Genomic DNA, 24,445 nt, shown 5'->3' with positions numbered 1-24,445 from the left:
TGCTCTACTATTTTGAAAGACAACTATTTTTGTAGTTAATAGTTTTTATGGACATTTTAAGTAAACACAAATAAATTGTAAACCATGGATAAATAATGCACTCAATACTAAACGCTCAGGTGGTAAATAGGATAAAAACATACATTAGCTGGCAGTCTCTAAAAATATCATCATACCCACAAATGTCCTCAAAGTGTTCTTTACAAAATGTATCTGTTGTCTTTTGCTTCTAGTACTCTTACTTCTGGCAAAACCCATGTTCACAGAGTTGTGCAATTTTAATCAGCATAACTCAATTCGCAATAAAAACAAGGGAACTAGTGTGTACCTCAATTTATTGTATAGTTAAATAACATCATGCCATTACAATAGATTACAGTCACCTTAGAATATCAGATACGCAAGAAAAAAGTATCTACCATTAGTTATTCATCACTAGATTCCTAATTATATGCTGTAGGAAGCTGGCCTGATGTGTGGTGGACACCTATGCTGTTATCACCTTATACCAGGTACCCCCTATTAGTGAAGTGTAGGCAGTGTCTAGGAAGCCAGTGCTCTCTAGAGGTAGTTGTGGATGAGCAGCAAAGACTCATCTCAGAGACATGCAAAGCTTATGCAATACCACTATAGCCATACAGCACTCTCTCACATGACAGAACCATGCAGTGGTACATTATTATTATGGTAACAGAAATACTAAAATACTTATAGGCAGTCCCCCAACTAGAGGTAAGAAAAAAACTATTATATAAACATTAGCAATCAGTAAAGAGCATAAAAAGCAACACGCACTGGCAAAAGTATTAGCAAACAGTGAGAGCCCTAGGGGAGGGCCAAACCATATACTAAGAAAGTGGAATGAGAGATACAGTCCCCCACCCAAGGGTGTGGAATCGTAAGAGGGGAGCTGGAGGAACAGGAACCCAAAGAGGTGAGTATCAGAGTGACCACCAGTGACCAGAAGAGCAGAGGTAAGTACCTGGTTTCCCCGAAAACCAACAGGAGGACTTAGGAAAAGGATTTGTTAAAGAACCCAACAAGACTGGAAGAACCCAAAGGTAGATTCTGGCAGAAGGGGACCTGCAGAGGAAGGGGACCAAGTCCAGTACTTGAAGTGTCCGGTCGTGGCAGGAGCCACTGCATACCCTTCTGTGGATGCAGGACAAGGTCGCCAGGGGAAGAAGACCAGCTGTGCAGCACAGGAGATGAAGAGGAGTCCCTAAAGTGATGCAGATGGTGTCCCACGTCAGCTGTCGGGTTGCAGTTGGTCAGTGGTGCAGGACGACCACCAACACGCCTTGGCAAATGCAGAAGAAGGAAAAGAAGAGTTGCAAGGCTGAAGAGGACCAGAAAGGCCCAGGGGACGGGACCCTTGAAGGGGAGTCCAAGGTGACACTCAGCAGTCGGAAAAGTCACCAGAAGAGGAGGCAACCCACTGCCAGCAAGCACAGCAGCCGCAGTGAGGCCCAGTCAGAACACCGGAAGAGGAGTCACTGCAGGAGCAGGGAGGAGACTGCGTTTGGCAGCAAGAACTGCTGGGGGCCGGGGCTACACGAAGTCTGAAGATCCCTTGGAGGAGGAGCAAACAAGCTTTGGTAGCTGCAAGAGTCAAGGTGCACAGGGGTGCTCTCTTGCAATGAGAGGCAATGGCTTACCGTCTCCCACATTGGACGGCTGGCAGAAAGGACCAAGGGGACCACTCCGGACCACCAACTGGGATGCAGGATTCACGTAGTTCTGGAGGAGAGCAGATCCACGCAGTCGGACATCACTGCCGTTGGTGCCTGCAGATGCAGGAGAGTGACTCCTTCACTCCAAGGAAGATTTCTTCTTACTTCTTGGTACAGGCTGGAATCTTGTCAACTTCAGAGGATGCACAGTCGGGGACATGTTGCAGTTGCTGGAAGGAGCCAGAGAAACAATGTTGCAAAGCGGAGTAGTCACTGGTGTTGCAGATTGTTGGTTCCTGAAGAGTCCAGTTGCGGTTCCAGAGGCCAGAAGATGAAGTAAACGATGCAGCGGAGTCTTGCTGGAATCTTGCACATCGAATCTGAAGTCCCTCCCAAGAGGGAGACCCTATATAGCCCAGGAAAGGGAATTGGTCACCTTGCAGTGTGACCACCTATCAGGAGGGGCTGTTACGTCTCCTACCTGGCCACTCAGATGCTCCCAGGAACCTCTGCACACCTTGAATTCAAGATGGCAGAACCACGTGGACACCTGAAGGAGTTCTGGGCAACACCCATGGGGTGGTGATGGACAGGGGAGTGGTCACTCCCCTTTTCTTTGTCCAGTTTCGTGCCAGAGAAGGGACCGAGGGTTCCAGGACTGTTGCAAACCGGTTTATGAAAGGAGGGCACCAAATGTGCCCTTCAAACTATACCAGTGGCTTGGGGAGGCTACCCCTCTCAAGCCATGTAACACCTATTTCCAAGGGGTTGCCTCACTCTCCCACTCGAAATCCTTTGTAAAATCCTTTCCCTGCTTCAGCTGGTCAAGCAGCAGGAGGGCAGAAACCTGAGTGGGGTGGCAGCAGCGCGGGCTCTCAGTCAAATGCCAGAAGACTGGTACAAGCATTACTGGGGGTCCTCTAAGGAGCCTCCAAAGTGCATGGAATCATACAACTAATACTGGCAACAGTATTGGGGTACGATTCTGACATGTTTGATACCAAACATACCCAGGTTCGGAGTTACCATTATGCCGCTGGACAATAGGTAGTGACCTGTGTCCAGTGCACAGGTAAAATGGCTTCCCCGCAATTACGAAGTCCTGTGCAATGTAACTGCTCATGCAGGGATGCCCTCACACACAGGTACCTGCACCCTGCCTTCTGGGCTAGGAGGCCCTACCATAGGGGTGACTTACATTGACCTGGAGCAGTGACCTGTAGTGAAAGGGTGCATGCACCTGTTCATGCAGGTTGCAATGGCAGGCATGTAGACACATTTTGCTTGGGCTCTCATGGGTGGCACAATACATGCTGAAGCCCATGGGGGAACCACTGCTGCCTCAATGCCCTGTGTACCTAAGTACCATATACTACGGACTAATATGGGGACACCAGTATGCCAGTTGTGGGGTGTGCGAAGTCCTAAGCAGCCAAATTAAGAGGGAGCGAGCACAATCACTGAGGACGTGGTTAGCAGGATCCCACTGAAAACAGTCCAAGCATACTGACAGCAGGCAAAAAGTGGGGGTAACCATGGCAAAAGAGGGCACTTTCCTACAATAGTGACAAAATATTTAGGCAATAAAATAAGTGGATGGAACAGCGTAATTGACCTTATTATACATAAGCCAGTATGATATTGTTCCTTCCCAAAATCTTGAGTTTGGAGATAATTAACTTTTATTATAGTTTTCCCCTAATTTACAAATGCAAAGCAACATCTAAGGACTCGATAATGAGTGCACCAGAAGATTTGGTGCTATTTTTTGCACATGGTGAAATACGATGGCTCAGGTTTCAGAATTCACCAGGTGATAGAAATAGCATCAATTACAAGTCTGTCTAAAAAACATGGTATTACGTGCAGAATTTGGGGCTTTCTGAATCAAAATGTGCTTGCCCCGGTATCTCCCAGGCCTTTGTCGTCCATTAAGTTTGGAAGGGTTGACATTCCTAAACTTAAAGGGGAAAATTCAGGAGGTGCAAATATATTGCATCACTTATCATTGTACCCCTGCAATGTAACAAAGCACTCTTATTGAATGCCTAATTCCATAGTGATTGGAATAAGAGTCTGATCATCAGATTGTTCATGGAAGTAATACTTTTGGAAAATAAGAAGAGTCAGTTGTTAAGTGCAAAAGAGTCTTGCATGTACATTTTAAATCTATCATAATATATTTTCACTGAAGGCAGCTTCAGGCTGTTTAACATTACAAAATATCTTATTTTGAAAGCCCTCATCGAAATGTACCTGCCCAAATATCTAGCCATCCATCATCCTTTAAGCTGTAACATTTTTTATTTGAGGATTTCATTTCCAACAAAAGACCGAGTCAGGTAACGCATTATCTGGTAGAGACTATCTAGCTGCAGATTCCTTACCTTTGAATTTCCTGGCGCCAGCTTCGCATCTGGAATTTGTTGCTGAGCAATACCCTGCACATGCCATCGGGTGGCATCATTTGGATCCGCGTGAGCGTTCGGCTCCACGTGGCAACTAATGCCCACGTTGCCGCATGACAAATATCTAGGACTGGAACGCACCCAGCTAGTGCAGTGGATGCAGCTTTGCCCGTGGTAGATTGAGCCCTCTAGCCCTCAGGAGGCTGGTTCCTGGCCAATGCGTAGCCGATCTTGATGCAGAGAATAGCCCAGCACGAAATGGTTCGCTTCTGCACTGCCCGACCCTTCTTTGCTCCCAGGTGCCCCACAAAGAGATGGTCATCCACCAGGAACTCTGTTGTGCGGTCAAGGTAGAATGACAACACTCTTTAAAGGTCCAGTCAGTGGAGTCGCTCCTCTTCTTTAGATGGATGCGGTGGAGCAAAGAAGGTGGGCAGGGTGATGTTCTGACCCAGATGAATGGGGTCACCACCTCTGGGAGGAAAGGGGCACGAGTTCTGAGAATCACCTTGTCTGAAAATATGATGAGATACGGTGGCCTGGATGAAAGGGCCTGCTTCTCACTCACCCTCCTGGCAGATGTTATTGCCACTAGGAAGGCTGTCTTGATGGTGAGCAGCCAGAGGGGACAGTTGTGTAGGGGCTCGAAGGAAACACACATAATAAATGTGAGGACCAGATTTAAGTCCCATTGGGGCATAAGAAACGGTGTGGGGGACACACATATGTACAAGTCCTTGGAGGAATCTATGTACAATGGAAGATTAGAAAAGTGAAGGCTGGTCAGGCAGCCTAAGTAATGCCGATAAGGCAGAAAGATAGCCCTTGAGAGTACCCAAAGCAAAACCTTGTTGGGCAAGGGAAAGTATAAAGAGAAGATTATCAGAAAGAGAAGCAGAAAGAGGACCAATAGACCTTTCTGTACAATAATATACAAAGCATTTCCAACGGCAGGCGTATACAGTTTTAGTGGAGGGTCACCTGGCTGCCAAAATAACTTTACAGACTTCAGGAGGAAGGTCAAAAGCCATCAACTGCCGATGCTCAATCTCCACACATGAAGGTGCAGAGTTGACAGGTTCGGGTGGAGAACCTTCCCCTGTTGCTGTGACAGAAGATCCTCCCGAATTAGCAACCTGATTGGAGTACTGACGCTCATTTTCAGAAGCTCTGGATACCAGACTCTTCGTGCCTAATCCGAAGCCACTAGGATTACTTGGGTCCGGTCGTTCCCTGATCTTCTTCAGAACTCTGGGCAGAAGAGGTATGGGCGGAAAAGCGTCAGGAACTCTACTTGCGACGAGAAGAGTCACCAAGCGATGGCCACCTTGGAAACCCCAACACACAACACTGCTGACATTGCACGTTCTTTGCAGAGGCGAATAGATTTAACGAAGTCTCTCCCCACTGCTGAAAGAGTCCTTGCGCCACCTCCGGGTAGAGATACTGTTCGGGATCTGCTAGGCAGCGACAGCTGAGTTTGTCTGCCCAGGCATTCAGAGAACCTGCCAGGTGTTCTAGCCATGTCAAGAGACGCAGAGCCTCTTGACAAAGGGTCCATGACCAAACACCGCCCTGCTTGTTGCAGTACCACACTGCGGTGGTGTTGTCCGTGAACATCTGCACTATCTTCCCTTTTACAACAGGAAGAAATGCTTTCAATGCCAGTTGGATTGCACGGAGCGCCAGTTAGTTGATATGGAGTCCGGATTCTGCCAGAGACCTCTGATCTCCACCTCGCCCAGATGACCGCCCCATCCCAGAAGTGACGCATCTCTCACTACTGTGAGATTTGGCTGGGGAAGAGAGGAGTCTGCCTCTGATCCAGCCCTAGTTCACTAACTACCACTGCAAGTCTTTTGCAGATCCCTCCGAGATCTGAACCGTGTTGGTAAGAATTCCCTGATGCTGCATCCACTGGAACTTCAGCTCTCACTGCAGAGCCCTCATATGCTATGTGTCATGCTTGACTAACAGGATGCAGGAGGCGGTGAGTCCACACAGCCGCAGTCTGTTTCACCGAAATCCAGGATAGAGGCTGAAACATCAGTATCATAAACTGAATATCTTGGACTCGCTGCTCAGGAGGATAAGCCTAAAATTACACAGTGTCCAGAACGGCTGCAATGAAGTGGAGCTTCTGAGAGGGAGTCTGGTGTGACTTTGACACATTTATAGTGAACCCCAGCAAATGCAGGAGGTTCGCAGTAGTCTGAAGGTGGGTGATGAGAGCCTGGGGCGTAGGAGCCTCCAACAGCCAGTCGTCGAGGTAGGCAAAGAGTGAAATCCCTAACCTGTGCAGATGAGCTGCTACCACCGCCATCACCTTGGTGAACACCCGAGGGCAACTGGTGAGACTAAAGGGAGCAAGGTAAACTGAAAATGCTCATGGCCCACCTTGAACCGCAAGTAACACCTGTGAGCGGGCAGGATAGGGAAGTGAATATACGCATCCTGCAAGTCCGACTCTACCACCCAGACTCCTTGGTCTAGGGCAGACAAGACCTGAGCAAGAGTGAGCATCTTGAATTTCTCCTTTTTGAGGAAGAGATTGACACCCCTTAACTCCACGATATTGCAAAGAATGGTGTTCTTTTTTAGAATCAGAAAGAAGCAGGAATAACAGCCACTGCCTACTTCTGACATTGGGACCCTTTCTATGGCTCCCTTTGCCAAAAGGGCCGTACCTTCCTCGCGGAGCAAGATTAACTGATCCTCTATCAGCTGTTCTTTTAATGGAGGCATAGAGGAGGACTTGCAGAATCATACTAGGAGGACTTGGGCGCTGTGGAAAAGGGGGGCGTTGTGGTGGCCCACATCCGGCTAGACCCTTTGGGTCTGAAGGTACCACACCTCATCCTCGCACTGGATGCTGAAATGATGCAGGACGGTAGCAGACCTGTGGGTGGCGTAGTACCACATACCCCTTCCAAGGCCTCCAAGGGGGCGAAAGGCAGACTTCTGGTGAGCAGGCGCTGAGAGTCCCAAAGATCTGGCCGTAGCTCGAGAGTCCTTGAACCACTCAAGCACTGAGTCTGCCTTTTGTTCAAAAAGACATGAGCCATCGAAGAGCATGCCCATCAGGTTTGCCTGGACATCCCCCGAAAAGCCAGAAGTACGAAGCCAGGCGCGGCGTCGAAGGGCCACTGTCTATGAAATCGCCCTGCCCAGCGAGTCGGTCATGTCCAAATGACGCTGAATTTTAAACTTGGCTGCATCTCTCTCATCTTTGACAACTTGAGTGAATTGTCCCGCACGCCCTCCGGGACCTGGGACAGCACTCGTCCCACCGAATCCCATAAAGTATGGGGAAAAAATAGCCCAATAGGCATGAGGTGTTTACGTACCTCAATGCCAGGTTGGAGGAATAAAACATCTTCTTCCGAAATTGGTCAAGCCTCTTGGATTCCCTATTCGGGGGAGAGGAGGGGAAGGCACCATGGGAAGAGGAGGGGAAGGTACCATGGGAAGTGGAGGCCTGGACCACCAAGCTCTCCGGGGTGGGGTGTTGGGTGAGGAAACTAGGGTCAGTTGCAGCTGGTCGATGGTGATGGGCGATTGTCCTATTTACAGGAGCCCCTGTACTGGGTTTGGACCCGTCCCCAGCAGGACATCAGTAAGGGCTTTGTTGAAGGGTAGCATCGGCTCCAATGTAGAAACCCCCAGCCGAAGCACTCCTTTCAGGATGTTAGTCCTGACCGGCACCTTAGGCAACTTGAGGCCTCAGTTGCTCTACGCACCAACATGGCACATGAAGCTCCCTCCTCCATAGCCACAGAAGTAGGTGAGAGAAGGCCAGTATCTGGAGAAGTGTCCAGCCCACTGGCTTCCCCTAGATCCTCCTACCAGTTCTCCTGCAATTCATATTCTAAAGGGTCCACAGACCCCTCGCATTCCTCACCTGTGCCTGGCTGTTCGAAATAAGCCTCAGGCCCTGATCTGGGCCTAGTCGGCACCGTCAAAGTAGGAATTGGCGTTGTACGACATCCGGCGGTGGGTGGAGCGTCAACGTCGGGACCAAAACCGGAGGACGACAACTGTTTGGAACCAGCATCGATCTGGATTCGATATTAGATCCTGGGGTCTTCAACGGCGCCAAAGGGGCCGGTGTTGAACCTGATGGGCTCCTGCTGACCCCACGGGGCCCAAAAACCAACCACTTCGAGGGAGCCCGCTCAAATACGATGCATATGGCTTCATAAAAGTTCTTGAAATTGAGCGCGGTCGCTCCCAGATAGAGAGGGAGACGAGAAGTCAGACCCGGCAACGGTTCCACGGAACAGTGCTCGGAACGTTGACGTTCCTGAGTCGCCTCGTCTACAGACGGGTGTGGCAAAGTCAAAGTCCGCTTGGACTACCACTTCTTTTTGTGTCTCTTCCCCGAGTGCCCAGAGGACCTCGAATGAGAAGAAGAGGACTTAGGGCTCCTGGAGCGGTCCCTCGACCTTCTCGAGCGGGACTGTGACCTCCTAGGAGTCACGCATACCGACGTCAACTGTCGGGCCGCAATGAGCTTCAGAGATCGCTCTCTCAAACCTTTCGGGGCCATGGCCCGGCAAACGGAACACGGCTTTGAGTTGCGGTCTCTGTCGAGGCACCAGAGACAAACCTGATGGGGGTCTGTAGGAAAGTGCCACTGTTGGCATGGTCAGCCCCCCAGTTTTTACCTGCTATTGATGCCAGCTTTGATTGAACGTGTGCTGGGATCCTGCTAACCAGGTCACAGCACTAGTGTTCTTTCCCAAAATCTGTACCATTGTTCTCATAATTGCAAACCCATGGCACACAGTTAAGTCCCTTGTAATAGCTGCCCATGGTACCAAGGGCCCTGTGGCCAGGGAAAGTTCCCAAAGGCTGCAGCATGTATTATGGCAACCTGGGGGATCCCTCACCAAGCACATACACACTACCTTTGCAGCTTGTGTGTGCTGGTGGGGAGAAAAAGGCAACATCTACATGGCACCCCTCTCAGGGTGCCATGCCCATAAACCACTGCCTGTGGCACAGCTAAGTCACCCCTCTAGCAGGCCTTACAGCCCTAAGGCAGGGTGCACTATACCACAGGTGAGGGTATACCTGCATGAGCAATATGCCCCTACAGTGTCTTAGTCCATTCTTAGACATTGAAAGTACAGTGTGACCATATTGAGTACATGGGCTGGGAGTTTGTCATTACGAACTCCACAGCTCCATAATGGCTTCACTGAATACTGGGAAGTTTGGTATCAAACGCCTCAGCACAATAAACCCACACTGATGCAAGTGCTGGATTTATTGATAAATGCACAGAGAGGACATCTTAGAGATGCCTCCTGTATGTTAGCCAAACTGTTAGTGCAGGACTCACAAGTCTGTACCAGCCTGCGACTTTCAGACAAGTTTCTGACCACAAAGGTTGAGAGCCTTTGTGCTCTCAGTAGCCAGAAACAAAGCCTGTCCTGGGTGGAGGTGCTTCACACCTGCAGGAACTGTAACACCTGGGTGTGAGCCTCAAAGGCTCAAGCCTTGGGTTACAGTGCCACAGGGCAATCAGCCAGTGGAGTTGCATACCCCCCAGACAAAGCCCCACTTTTGGAGGCAAGTCTGACAGGAAAATCAGAAAAATAGGGAGTAGTGACCACCCCAGTATGGACCACCCCTAAGGTATCCAGAGCTGAAGTGACCCCACCCCCCCTCCCCCTGCAGAATACTCCATCTTGGTTTGGAGGACAGGGACCAATAGGGTTAGGTTTGTGTCCCCCCTCCCCAAAGGGAGTGGACACAAGAAGGGTGTAGCCACCCTCAGGGACAGTAGCCATTGGTTACTGCCCTCTGACCTCTGAAATGCCCCTAAATCCAGGATTTAAGGGCCTCCCTGAACACACCTCACTAGATTCCTGGCAACCCGATAAGAAAGGACTGCTAAGCTGAAACTCCAGCAGAGAGGAAGGATGGCCCCTGCCCTATCGGCCTGTCTCCTGCTTCAAAGAACCTGCAACAAGAAAGCGACGCATCCAGCAGGACCAGCAACCTCTGCCAAGCTCCAGAGCACTGCCCTGCACCCCAAAGGACCAAGACGTCCCAAAGACAGCGGCCTTGTCCACAAAGAAACTACAGAAAGGGACTCTAGATCCTCCCCGGATCCGCGAGTCCAACCAAACTGCACCCGATACCTTAAGCTGGTGAACAGGTGGCCAAACAAGCTAAAGAGTCCCCAGACGATTGTGAACAAGAGCTCACCCTGGGTTGACCTCTTCAACCCTTCACAACGATGCCGGCAGAAAGAATCCTGAGGACCCCCCGGACCGCAAAAGATCTGGACGAAGATATCCGACACCTAAAAAAATCACTGCACCCGCATCCCCACAGCTTTGGAGAACCCGACATCTGGTGTAGCTACGTTCAGCAGGCAGCCCTCCTCTCTGTCCAGCCTGTGGTCTGCCCCAGTCAACCCCCTCGACCTCGCCTGTGTGACCCCTGGAGAACCCACTTAGACCAGCCAGGTCTAAGGCAGGGTGCACTATACCACAGGTGAGAGCACAGCTGCATGAGCAATATGCCCCTACAGTGTCTAAGTCCATTCTTAGACATTGTAGGTACAGTGTAGCCATATTGAGTTTATTGTCTGGGAGTTTGTCACTACAAACTACACCACTCTTTAATGGTTTCACTGAATATTTGGTATCAAAATTCTCAACACAATAAACCCACACTGATGCCAATGTGGGATTTACTGAAACATGTACCCAGAGGGCATCTTAGAGATGCCCCCTGTATTTTAGCCAAACTGCTAGTGCAGGACAGACCAGTCTGTGCCAGCCTGCCACTTTCAGACAAGTTTCTGGCCACATGGGGTGAGAGCCTTTGTGATCTCAGTGGCCAGAAACAAAGCCTGTCCTGAGTGGAGGTGCTTCACACCTCTCCCTGCAGGACCTGCACCTCTCCCTGCAGGAACTGAGGCACTGTATCCCGAGGCTCAAGCCTCGGGATACAGTGCCTCAGGACACTTCAGCCATGGAGTTGCCCACCCCCCCGGACAAATCCCCACTACTGGCAGCAAGTCTGGCGGGAAAATAAGGGAAAACAGAGGAGTGACCGCCCCATCTAGGACCACCCCTAAGGTGTCCAGAGTTGAAGTGACCCCCTCCCTGCAGAATCCTCCATCTTGTTTTGGAGGACAGGGACAAACAGGATTAGGTTTGTGTCCCCCTCCCTAAAGGGAATGGACACAAGAAGGGTGTTGCCACCCTCAGGGACAGTAGCCATTGGCTACTGCCCTCTGACCCCTGAAACGCCCCTAAATCCAGGACTTATGGGCCTCCCTGAAACCAGCTCACTTGATTCCTGGCGACCTGACAAGAAAGAAGAAGGACTGCTAAGCTGAAACTCCAGCAGGGAAGAAGGAAGACGACAACTGACTTGGTGCCAGACCTACAGGCCAGTCTCCTGCTTCGAAGAATTGCAACAAGAAAGTGACGCATCCAGTGGGACCAGCGACCTCTGCCAAGCTCCAGAGGACTGTCCTACACCCCAAAAGACCAGGAATCCCAGAGGACAGCAGCCCTGTTCACAAAGAAACTACATCAAGGGACTCCAGAGCCTCTCCGGATCCGTGAGTTTTGACCACCCTGCACCCGATGCCTTTAGCCAATGACCAGGTGGCCAAACCAGAGAGTCCCCAGGGGATTGTGAGCAAGAGCCTACCCTGGGTTGACCTCTTCACGATGATGCCTGCAGAGGGAATCCCGAGGGACCCCCTGACTGTGAAAGCTCCGGAGGAAGATTTCCAACGCCTAAGAGAACACTGCACTCGCAGCCCCCAGGCCTTGGAGAACCCGACCTCTGGTGCAGCAATTTTCAGCAGGCTGTCCCTCCTCCCTGTCCAGCCTGTGGTCTGCCCCAGTCGACCCCCTGGACCTCACCTACAGCCTCTGAGTGACCCCCTGGGTCCCCCCCGCCCCCCCCCCCATAGACCAGCATTGGAAACCCAACGCCTTGTCTGCACCCTGCACCTGGCCACCCAAGTGTCGCTGAGGGTGTATGTTTGGTGCCTACATGCCCCCCCCCCCCAAACCTTCCCCACAAGTGCTCCTTTAAGCCCCTCAGGTCTGCTCCATGAAGTCACGGGTATTACCTGCAGGCAGGCCTGATTCCGAGTGCCCCCAGTCTCCATTGGAGCCCATGTTAAAGTTGCCTCAGCTTTGACCTCTACACGTGTTGCTGGTGGTGGGTGTTTAGGGTTAACTTGCACCCCAACTTGTGGATTTCCTAATCCCCGGAGACTGGCACTGTAAGTCAATTACTTACCAGTAAAACGTTGTAACTTTTCTCCCCCCAGGAACTGTTTCTGAAAATTGCACTGTCTCAACTTTTAAAACAGATAATTGCCAATTTTCAAAAACTGTATAACTTATCAAATTCAAACAAAGTACTGTTGATATATGTGTGAAATACGAATCTACTGAAGTACTTACCTGCAACTTGAATGTGGCGATTCTAGAAATAAATTAATGAAAGATATTTTAGCTACATAAAAAAAATATTGGTCTGGAGTTCAGTCATTGAGTGTGTGCTTCTTCTATTGTCTGTGTGTGTACAACAAATGTTTTGCACTACCCTCTGATAAGCCTAACTGCTCGACCACACTACCACAAAAGAAAGTATTAGTATTATCTACTTTAGCCTCTGGGGAACCCCTGGACTCTGTGCACACTTTATCTCATTTTGATATAGTATATGCAGAGCCAGCTTCCTACAGGGTCTGTCACCAACATGGTGCAATGGCAGGCACCACACAGCTTGAACTCCATCTTCTTCGAGGACATCTCACACAGAGGAAAAAATCTTCGAAAAAAGGGTTAAAAAAAAGCCTGCCAAGAAAGACAGAGGGTAGCTCGATTCCGGACCAGATCTTAACCGGCCTCGAAGTAAAAGAACTGATGTACACGCGCCGGGGTGGTGCCTTTTTAGGCAACTGTGAAGTCACAGACGACGCTGACGATGCCACGCGGATCCGAACTTCGCCACCTGCCGGTGCACGCAGGGTATTGCTCAGCAAAGAATTACGGATTCCAAGCTAGCGCCAGGGAATTCAAAGGTAAGGAATCTGCAGCTATCAGCTACTAATTATACACAGTAACCAAATATATAATCAGGATATCAAATATATAGATCAGTGTTCTAAATATTACATTGACAGGCTAATACTGAAGTTTAACAAATGGGGCAGAAAGAACTGGAAGCAAAACAGAGAAACTTGAATGGGAAACATAAAACCGCATAAAAAATAAGTCAACAGAGGTTATAAGCTTTCAAACTCAGATGTGAATATGCTTGCTCAGTGTCACCCAGTAATACGTCCTATATTCAGGCAGTGCCAAAAAAGCTGCACTCCATATCTCCAATCAAGTGATGTTAATCTCAGCTAGGTTACTCATATATTACACAATTCCTAAAATCACTGTGTAATCTAGTTAAATGTTTTTGCAGAAGTTCCAATAATACCCTTTGGGTAAAAAATAAACAATCCAGTGGACAGTATTCATCCTGTCTAAACTGATAAAAAGAAATTAATGTGAAGTACAGTGTATTCATGTGAAGTACAGTGTATTCATGTGAAGTACAGTGTATTCATCACACATTCACAATCCAGCTCTACAAGCAACTTAACAATTTGGATACAAGCGGCCACCCAGAGTGCCAACAGAATGTCCAGATAATGTGCCCTTATGCTTAAGTAATTTTCCGCATATTCAGTCATATCTTAGTGGAAGGGAGAGAACAGTTTTGCCTACAGTAGAAATGGCCACAGAATTTGCTCCAAATCTCTAGTACAGTGTAACAGCAAGAAGGATAAAAACAAGTAAAACCTGGCTAGAGATAAAACCTGAATAAATATAATACTGATATTAGATATTACACATCATGCCCAAAACTGCTCTTAGCTGCAGAGAGTAGGGAAATGCCTATTTTTGTATGATCACCCCTAATTTGGACTGATTCTGCTGGTTTTTCCACTCAGAGTGCACTGAAGGCTGCTAACCAGACCTCAGCGCCTGCGCCCTTACCCTTAAAATGATAAGTCGAAATGGCTTTCACCCAATTGGCTTAGCTAACATACCTAAAAGTCCCTAGTAAGTGGCCCAGGGTATGTTATTTAGAGCCCCCAGCCATACCCAGGGTGGGAAACTAATAAAATTAGACTCCTAGTCTGCCATTTTCAGGTTGGAAGAACAGTTTTAACTGCTGGCCCGACTTTGCTGTTTAAAGCAATGGCAAAGTCAGACTTGCCCCTGGTATATGTGGAAGTCACCCCTAAGGCAGGCCTATCACGTCCTAAGGCAGGGTGCAACATATTCCATGGGCAGAACATTCAACCCTACATGTTTTAGTAGTCAAAACGCTGAGCCGTTGCTTTTATTTCGAAAAAGCTTGGTTGCCCAATTGGCGAGGGCACAGTTACACACTAACCCCCTGAGCTGTGCTAACTCCTGAACTGTACGCACACAATGGATCATCCAAGATATCAAACAGCTCATTACATTTAGCATGTCTTGATTCTCAGACCAAAATGAATATAACAAGTTGCAGTACGTTGCCACTCCGTTGCCTTCATTTCCCTGGGTCCATACTGGTTACACATGGGGTCTTGTAGTTGAAGCAGATTTTTACCCTACTAGGGAGATGTGCTAATGACTCCCAGGAAAGGATACAATAGGGTCCATCTCTGGTAAGAGGTGTCACTGCCCTCCCGCAGGAAGCCACACAGATGTTGGCCCAAAAAGCAAGCGTCAAAGGAGAAATCATCTTTGAGGGGCAAAAGGGTAGCACTTGCGAGAGGGTTTACTCCGCTGTTCACGAAGACAGACTGGCACCTGGGACAACAGCGGGGAAACCAGTTGACAAACTGGCTCCAGGGGCAACTGGACCTCTTTGCAGCCACACCTCTGGGTTGGGTTACGGAGCTCCACACGCCGAGAGAGGGGTCCTGGCATATTGGAATTGGGCAGAATGGTGCATCCTGGGGTTTCTAGATGCCACACTTCGTAGGAAGTGATCATCAGGTGGGAAGGACCCTAGTATAGTAAGGCCTCCAACCCAACCACATCCTATCCTATCCTGAGGGCATTTTCTGAGCATAAGTAGGGCACCCCTGGAATCCCAAACTCAGATCTCGACTGGACTGGAAGGAGGACCAAAGAAGGACTGCCCTGCTGCACTGAGGAACCAGCAAAGAGAGCATGCACTGGTGTGGACAGCACCTGTGGAACCTAGTGGTTAGCAATGGAAAGTAAATGTGCCTGCTGCGTTCTGCTTGAGGAGAAGTCATCTCCAGAGCCCAGCCAACGCCAATTGACTCCACAGGACAGTGAGCTGGCCTTCTGGTCACAGCACAGGGACACAACAGCTGAGAAGTTTGTAGGGGCATGTTGGTAGCCCAATGTCTTTAACCCGCCCCTAACTGCTGCGGTGCAGCACCAGGAAGCAGAACCTGATCCAAAAAGTTGCATCCGAGTTCACTTAGCCAGGGTGTGTCCTCAGAAAGCAGCTGGGACATCCAGAGGACAGGTTATCAAACATGGAAGGATTGGCCTTGGACTGCGTAACTGGTAGTCTAGTAGCGAGTGAAATTCTGCCAGCATGAAAAGGACTTCAAGGCATGTCAACATTGTGACCATGACTGCCTCACCCCTTTGTGGACATAGGAATAGTCACAGCAAGACCCACGTCTACCACATAGCATCCACAGCATCATGTGAGCATCTTCAGCTTCCTTCATCCTCTACCAAAAGACCACTTCCACAGGAAATCCCTGAAAAGGATAAAAGTGCCTGGAACGGACTGAAGTCTGCATCAACTGCTGAGGTAACTATTTCTGAAGTCCTGGCTGGTCCCCCTGACTGGCTCCCTACTGGAGTTGGTCACCTAAAGTGACCATAAGTGACCGCATTCAAACTAATCCAAACATTTTGGTGAAAAAGTGTGTGTCCAATTCGTCAAATTTGCCAATGTTTGTTCATGGTTGAGTGAAATAACCTGATTTACTATTACTATCTCCAGAATCTTCCTATGGGCTCTTTTTCATTGTGGTGTCTAAAAATATGTAAACATTTAGTATATTTCTCTAAATTTGTGTCAGATTCCTTTAGTGTCTTGATTTCTTCTTCAATTGCTTTGGTGCTGTTAAAATGCTTTACCCTGTTCCTTTGTGTAAGCCTTGCTGCTCAGAGCCAAGCTACTCAGGGTTGAGCTGAAGGTTTGACAAATGAAACCTAAGGGTCCTAAAGAGGTTGGAAAGTGTATTAACTAGTGAGTTTCATAACCACACCGAATAACACGCCATTTCCTCACACCTAGGTTCTGTTGTCTACTCAGACACAACCTTCAGCTCATAGGTGGGTTCCAGAGCTGGACACAATACCAAAGAAATGGCCATTAGAATTGGACACAGCACTCCTGACGTGACAACTGAAAGTAGTTGCAGCTTTACTGGTAAGACATAATGAACTGCACAATGGGTCTTAAGGCACCCGAGGCAAGAATGAATCCTATATAAATGGACACACTTCTAACGGGGGCTCAAGAACTGAGCACAATAAACAATAGGTTGCACTCAAAAGAAAGACAATGGTCCTAGTAAGAGTCTAGGAAAGGGACACAGTACTACAGTTAGGACTTCAGGTACTTGACTCAATAATCCAGGAGGTATCTGGGTAAATGTTATTGTGCGCCTATGAAGAATGGAACCGATCTGTCCAATGCTTTGGATTCCCAGCCTACAATAGCCAAAGATGATGAAGAGGAGGTTAAAGGGATGGTGCTGACAACACAGCAGTGTCATCCTGCATCCTGTGATTTAGCCCAGCCATATTTATGTCGAGTCTGCTATTTGAGATAGCAAGTTGTCTGTGGAGCACCAAATTGTGACTGCAGGCAGTATTACTGACAGTGCAGTTGCTGCTGATATTGGTGAGGCTCAAAATATCCATGAACAAAGGACTGGCTTCTACCACTGGCTCCACAAAATAACGACAAGTGGGACTGTATAAGAACCCTCGCGACCTGGCCATGTCTATCTTCTACACAATGTATTGTACAGTATCATCGACTTATCATCCAGAGAGGACTTCCTCATGAAATAGCATGTCAAGCATTAGGTTTTGGACTTTAGGCCTGAAGGATGTACATCCTAACCAGCACTAAGCAGGGCCACTATCACCGCCGGGTGTCTGAAGTCTGTGTTGTACATAATTGCAGGGTCAATGAATGCTGCCAACACTATCACCTGTTCTTCAAGTGTTGCTTTGACATTACTGTGCTTGGCTACCGGGACCAGCTCCAGGTAAGGTGAAATATCTGACCACATTCAGTGGTCATATCTGTGGAGAACAGCTAAGACATCACCTGCTCTAACAGATGTAACCACCATGCATACCTCTGTCCTACAAAGTCTGGATTAGGATAGTGCAGAAGGCAGGTAGATGTGTCATCTGTGGCTGTGTACATTTTGGCCAGGCATGGCACTATGACAGCCACTATAGTTAGATTTTGCATGATGCTGATGACTTCTTGACAGATGTGCTTTTTAATCTTGTTTGCTTTGACCACTTACATAGGTAAGTTGAGTAAGTAATAAAAGAGGCAATCTGACTTCTTGGAGGTTATCAGCAGCTCAAATTGCCTGAATGCTTTTTGCCACAAGTGAATGAAGCCTGGCAATGTCCTCTGGAGGTGAATAAACTTGCACTGCAGTTGAAGACACAAGTTCTGAAGTGGTTTATTCATCCCATGCTGCTCTTGCTTCTGAAGGGGCACCATTCAAGACCTTCTCTTCTTCCTCCTTATCTATGTCCTCAATCTTCAGGCTGACTTTTTCTGTCACAGGCCAGGAGGCTCTGGTATTGGCTCTCTAGTGGCAATGGAGGCTGTGGGTAGGCAGTAACAACGGTGGTGATACAGCAGGACCCAACTGCGTGATGGCAAATGGGCCACTTGACGCTAATGCTTACTGGAACAAAATCTAACATATCAGACAGAAAAAGGGTAATTATGAATATACTGGACACAACAGATAGGCATCTAGAGCACAGGGGTATGTAGTTTCTAGTTTCTGCATGGTTTGATAAGTTATTGTAAAAAAAAGACAGTAGCAGTGATCATAATGTGCATGGTCGTAGTAACAGCAATTTTAAAGGTGCCAATATCTAGCCATGTGACGGGTGGTGGGAGGCAGGATGGTAAAACTCTTTTTGGCCTGGTCATCCTGCTAGGCCAAAAAGGATCTGGCATCCCCTTCATCCATATCTTGACATTTGACCTGCAAACGCGCTGCACTGAAGGTGACTCCAAATGGACCCTCATCCTCTACTTCAGTGTCCACGAGGCTTAGTGGGAGGCACATTGGTAGGCAAGGTGTGCTATGGGAGCAGCACTAAGCTAACCTCCTCCGCTAAGGTGAGACGGGTCTCTGAGGGTTTTCTAGAAGGGACTTCTATTGATGTTGTAGTCGGCGTCGAAGACACCAAATACAGAGCAGTCAACATGGACGCAGAGTGGATCTCACACCTTGGCTGAAGTGGCCACTGAAATAACGCATCAGCACTGGAGAAAACGCAAAAGTGGCCACACGTGCAAGAAGTGAGAATGGATTACCAACGAGGCAGGTGATGGTGAAGAAGTCAATGAGGCAGGTGCAAATAGTATGTGCCCAGTGTAGAACTGCAGGTGAAAGCACTGCTGGAGTCCACTGAAAGTCCGAAGGTGCAGCTCTAGCTGCTGATTTAGTCAAATGTTAATTCCATTACCATCTATTAGGTGCTTTGGAATGCTTGTCAATCTTTTTCAAGACCCTTAATGGAGGGTCTTTCAGGATGGATGCAAATCTTCAGAAGAGGCTACTGCCACAGATATTTCTTGGAGGGAATGTTCCCTTTTGATTACAGAAGGTGCCGCACTTTGGGAAGATTCATCTCCAGAAGAGGGGATATCCTTGTTTGGGGCCTTTTGTAGACAGGGAAGAATGCAACCTTCCTGTTTTTGCAGACTCTTAATCAAATACTTCTGCATATTTTACAATAATTAGCCTTATGCTTACCATACACAGTGATATACAATCTTGAGGCAGTTCATCCGTAAAGGTATCCTTTCTTCCACTTGACCCAGAAGGTCTGAACAGGCCTATTTGGCAGAGTCAGTCATGTTCAGTGAAATTTCTGGGTCCAGCCCATAAAACAAACAGGGTCAAGGTAAGAGCTGCCACAAGAACTGCAAAGACTCAAAGAATATTTGCAAATTCAGGAAAGTGACCTATGTGTATCCTTTGGTCTTCACCATAGATATTCGTTTAATTCATAAAATGTAGAATATCTGTGTTTTCTCCCAAGTCCCAGAACAGAACTTTTTCCATTATTTTATATCATGTTTCCTTAACTGAAAATAATCCAAAAATCATGCAAATAAGGCAACATTTATTGCTTGCATTTTTTAACCAATTAGCAAGAACACAAGACAAAAACAGTACATGTGCTGAACCACTACCCTGGAAACAGTGGATTAATAGCAAAAAAGGAGGAAGAAAATGGTGCCCCAATGCAAACATTAAGAATTAAACACTGGTCCTTTAAAAATCTTGGAAGACTGCACCATTCCATCATGCCCAACATTAGGTTAAGCTGGTAGTTCATTTTTCGGGCAAAAGGATGATACATATTTACAATATCCAGTTCAAAAGCTTTGGCCCTAAAAGTGGGGAGGTGGTAGAGCCTTTTATGAATTCAGAGAAAACCCTCAGGGAGAAGAACAGAGATGACAAGTATATTTTTCATCTTTACCATTGGATTATCTGATACTCAGAAAATGTAGAAAAGAGTAACAAGGTAACTCACCCTTAAAACTGCAATGAGCTCTACTGACTGAACTCGTAAGCAAATACATTTCAAAGAGAAGTCTGGCCCACTAAAGTATCTATCTTGGAGTCTGGGACTATACAAAAATGTTTATCAAGAGAATGGACTGATCTCTAAAAGGCAGCCTTACAAATGCCAGAGATAAAAACAGTAATCAAAAGCAGCAGTCGCCACTTCCTTCCTTGTGGACTGATCCCTATGCTTACCAGGGAAGGGCCTATTAACTTCTTAATAGTAGGCAATAATACAAGAAGCTATGCTCCTGGATTGTTCTATATAAAAGAGGACAGAACTGTTCCCACAGCACCTTAATTGACAAATAATCATTTGTTATTATATATGTCCTTTCCTTTGGCCAAATAAAAATGTACAGCCCTAAACATCAAGTGTATGTAAAGAATTATCTGGCAGGGACGCTGGAATTGGAAAAATGTAGGCAAATAAATGGTCTGTTTAATGTGAAAACCAGAAACATTCTTTCCCTGAAAAGAAGGATGAGTTCTTAATATTAATATGTTGTGATGTAACATGGGTTATCTGTATATGGAGCACAAAACGCACTCAATTCTCCTAGCAGATGAAATTGATACTAATAAACCAAACTTCCACAAAACGGGTGCTGTAAATCAGCCTTATGCATATACTTAGACCTGGCTGCTTTTAGGCATGTCTCCCCTGCCTATTTGCCTTCTGACCTCCTGTTTTTATGGTGTACTGGACTCTGGTTTTGCTGGTTTATTGTCTCTTTGCACGTTACTACTGCCAGTCAGTACTAAAGTGCAAGTGCTCCCTTTATAAATTGTACTACTGATTGGTTTATCCATGATTGGCATCTTTGATTTACTGTTAAGTCCCTAGTAAAGTGCACTAGAGGTGCCCCGGGCCTGTAAATCAAATGCTACTAGTGGGCCTGCAACACTTATTGTGTCACACACGTGAGTAGCCATGTAAACATGGCCCAGACCTGCCACAGCAGTGTCTGTGTGAGCAGTTTCTAACTGCCAATTCGACTTGGCAAGTGGGTGAACCCACTTGCCAGGCCTAAACCTTCCCTTTTGCTACATGTAAGGCACCCCTAAGGTACGCCCTAGGTAGTCCCATGGGCAGGGTGCAGTGTATGTTAAAGGTGGGACTTGTACTGATGTCTATTACATGTCCTAACAGTGAAATACTGCTAAATTCAGTCTTCAGTGTTGCAAGGCCTCTCTCCCTCATAGGTTAAGATGGGGCAGCCTTTAAATATCTTTAAAGTGTGGATTCCCTTTGTGAGCAGATAGAAATATGGAGTTTTGGGTCTCTGAGCTCTCAATTTAAAATACATCTTTTAGGGCCAGATGTATCAAAGGATTTTATCCATTCTGCGTGTATGGGAAAATGTGTTCGTACATATGGCCCTCAGTGAAGTTGGTTTTTAGATTGTTAGTTTGAAAATTATACTTTTAGGAAGTATGCATTTTCTTGCTTAAACCATCCTGTGAGTCTGTCTGTGGATTCCCTGTCTGGGTCAGTTGATAGTTGGGCTGTTTACACCTCTCCTCTAGACAGTAACACAAAGGGAGCTGGGGGGTAGCCTACATATCCTGTTGAGCTAGAATGGAAGGACAAATGGTCGCTTACACCTGTAAGGGCTGTGCCTGCCCTCACACAATGCAGTCTCCAACCCCCTGATGTGTGTCTGGGGCTTGGCCTGGACGAGGAAGAATCTTGCAAACAGCTGAGACATTCCTTTGAAGTTTGCCAACGTCAAAGGCAGAAAGGGGTATAACTATTGGACCCTGCAGGAAAATGGCTCCTTGTTGCAGTTACCCCCCTACTTTTTGCCTGATACTGATGCTGACTTGACTGAGAAGTGTGCTGGGATCCTGCTAACCAGGCACCATTGTACCATTTTATCCACATTTGGCACACCCCTGGCACACAAATAAGTCCCTTGTAAAAGGGGCCAGTGGTACCAAGGGCCCTGTGACCAGGAAAGGTCCCTAAGGGCTGCAGCATGTGTTGTGCCACCCTAAGGCACCCCTCACCTAACACAGGCACACTGCCATTGCAGATTGTGTGTTGGTGGGGAGACAAAGGCAAAGTCGACATGGCATCCCCCTCAGGGATCCATGCCCACAAAACACTGCCTGTGGTATAGGTACGTCACCCCTCTAGCAGGCCTTAAAGCCCTAAGGCAGGGTGCACAATACCACAGGTGAGGGCATAGCTGCATTAGCAATATGCCCCTACAGTGTCTAAGTCCATTCTTCGACATTGTAGGTGCAGTGTGGCCACACTAAGTATATGGTCTGGGAGTTTGTCAAAACGAACTCCACAGTTACATAATGGCTGAATACTGGGAAGTTTGGTACCAAACGTCTCAGAAACATAAACCCACACTAATGCCAGTGCTGGATTTATTTAAAAAATGCACACACAGAGCATCTTAGAGATGCCCCCTGTATTTTACCCCATCCTTCAGTGCAGGACTGAATGGTCTGTGCCAGCATGCCACTGAGAGATGAGTTTCTGACCCCCTGGGGTGAGAGCTGTTGTGCTCTCTGGGGCCAGAAAAAAGCCTGCACTGGGTGAAGGTGCTTCACTCCTCCCCCCTGCAGGAACTGTAACACCCAGCAGTGAGCCTGAAAGGCTCATGCTTCGTGTTACACAGCCGCAGGGCACTCCAGCTAGTGGAGATGCCTGCCCCCCGGACACAGCCCCCACTTTTAGTGGCAAGTCCAGGGAGATAATGAGAAAAACAAGGAGGAGTCACCCCCCTCAGCCAGATCCACCCCTAAGTTGACCAGAGTGGACGTGACCCCCTCCTTGGAAAATCCTCCATCTTGTTTTGGAGGATTAGCTGGATAGGGAAGTGCTCCCCTCCCTAAAGGGAGGGAGCACAAGACGGGTGTAGCCACCCTCAAGGACAGTAGTCTTTGGCTACTGCCCTGTGACCCTAACACACCCCTAAATTCAGTATTTAGGGGCGACCCTGAACCCAGGATTTTAGATTCCTGACAACCTACAAAGAAGGACTGCTTAGCTGAAAAACCCCGCAGAGAAGAAGGAAGACGACAACTGCTTTGGCCCCAGCCCTACCGGCCTGTCTCCTTCTTCAGAGAACCTGCACCAGCGATGCATCCTGCAGGCCCAGCGACCTCTACTGACTCAGACGACTGCCCTGCAACTAAAAAGGATCAAGAACTCCCGTGGACAGCGGACCTCTCCAACCAAGAAAGAAGTAAACATCTTTAAAAGGTACTCCCACCTCACTCCAGAAGCGTGAGTCCCCACCACTCTGCACCCGAAGCCCCTGGCCCGTGTCCAGAGAAACCAACGATCCAGGAAGGAACCCCAGGTGACTCAGACGACATGTCCATCCTGTGCTGACCTCTCTGCACCCTCACGATGACACCTGCAGAGGGAATCCCAAGGACCCCCCTGACCGCGACTGCCAGGGACAAAGAGATCAGACGCCTGGAGACACACTGCACCTGCAGCCCCAGGTCCGTGAGAAACTGGCCACCGGTGCAGCAACGACCAGCAGGCGGCCCTTCACCATTAGCCCAGTCAGTCGCTGGCCCGAGAAGCTACCCGTGCCCTGCCTTCAGCGCCTGAGTCTCAAGTCCCTCTATTGAATCCTATTAAAAACCCGATGCCTTGTATGCCCACTGCACCCCGCCGCCCCTGTGCCGCTGAGGGTGTGTGTTGTGTGCTAAACACCCGTGGTCTGCCCTCCAAAGACGCAGGTACTTACCTGCCAGCAGACCAGAACCGGAGCACCCCGTCTCCCTAGGCGCCCATGTTATTTTGCTTCCTCTATGACCTCTGCACCTGACCTGCTCTGTGTTGTTGGTGCTGGGTGTTTTGGATTGACTTGAACCCCCAACGGTGGGCTACCTATGCCCCAGAAACTGAACTTGTAAGTGCTTTACTTACCGTAATAACTAGATTGTACTTACCTCCCCCAGGAACTGTTGAAAACTGCAGTGTCCACTTTTAAAATAGCTTATTGAAAAACTGTGTATATTACTGTTTTGGTTCAAAGTTCTAACTATACCTATGCCAAGTACCTTTCACTTAATGTACTTACCTGCAATCTAAACATTGTGGGTCTAAAAATAAATTTTAAAAATAATATTTTTCTATATAAAAACATATTGGCCTGGAATTAAGTCATGGAGTGTGTGTTTTCACTTACTGCTGTGTGTGTACAACAAATGCTTAACACTACCCTCTGATAAGCCTAACTGCTCGGCCACACTACCACAAATTGAGCATTAGTATTATCTATCATTGCCTCTGCCAAGCCTCTTGGGGGAACCCCTGGACTTTGTGCACACTATATCTCATTTTGATATAGTATATACAGAGCCAGCTTCTAACAGACCCAAAACCCTAGACTTTAAGAATCTTACTGGAATCAAGAGGAACCTCTGCCAAGGAGAAGAGCTGAGGAGCTGGAGGAGGAATACTGCCCCTTTGTTGTGTTGCTTTGCTG

The 24,445-nt window shown here is 47.9% G+C and overlaps 1 protein-coding gene across 2 annotated transcripts in view; it reads right to left on the bottom strand.

Annotated features, from left to right (window-relative positions):
- Positions 1 to 24,445, bottom strand: part of VPS13D (vacuolar protein sorting 13 homolog D) — a 2,230,750-nt gene that overhangs the window by 1,853,351 nt on the left and 352,954 nt on the right. The window lies entirely within an intron of this gene.

Source organism: Pleurodeles waltl, chromosome 6, assembly GCF_031143425.1.
Source record: "Pleurodeles waltl isolate 20211129_DDA chromosome 6, aPleWal1.hap1.20221129, whole genome shotgun sequence".
Taxonomy (NCBI): domain Eukaryota; kingdom Metazoa; phylum Chordata; class Amphibia; order Caudata; family Salamandridae; genus Pleurodeles; species Pleurodeles waltl.
The sequence above is the reverse complement of the archived record's forward strand: the minus strand, read 5'-3'. Positions and strand labels throughout refer to the sequence as shown.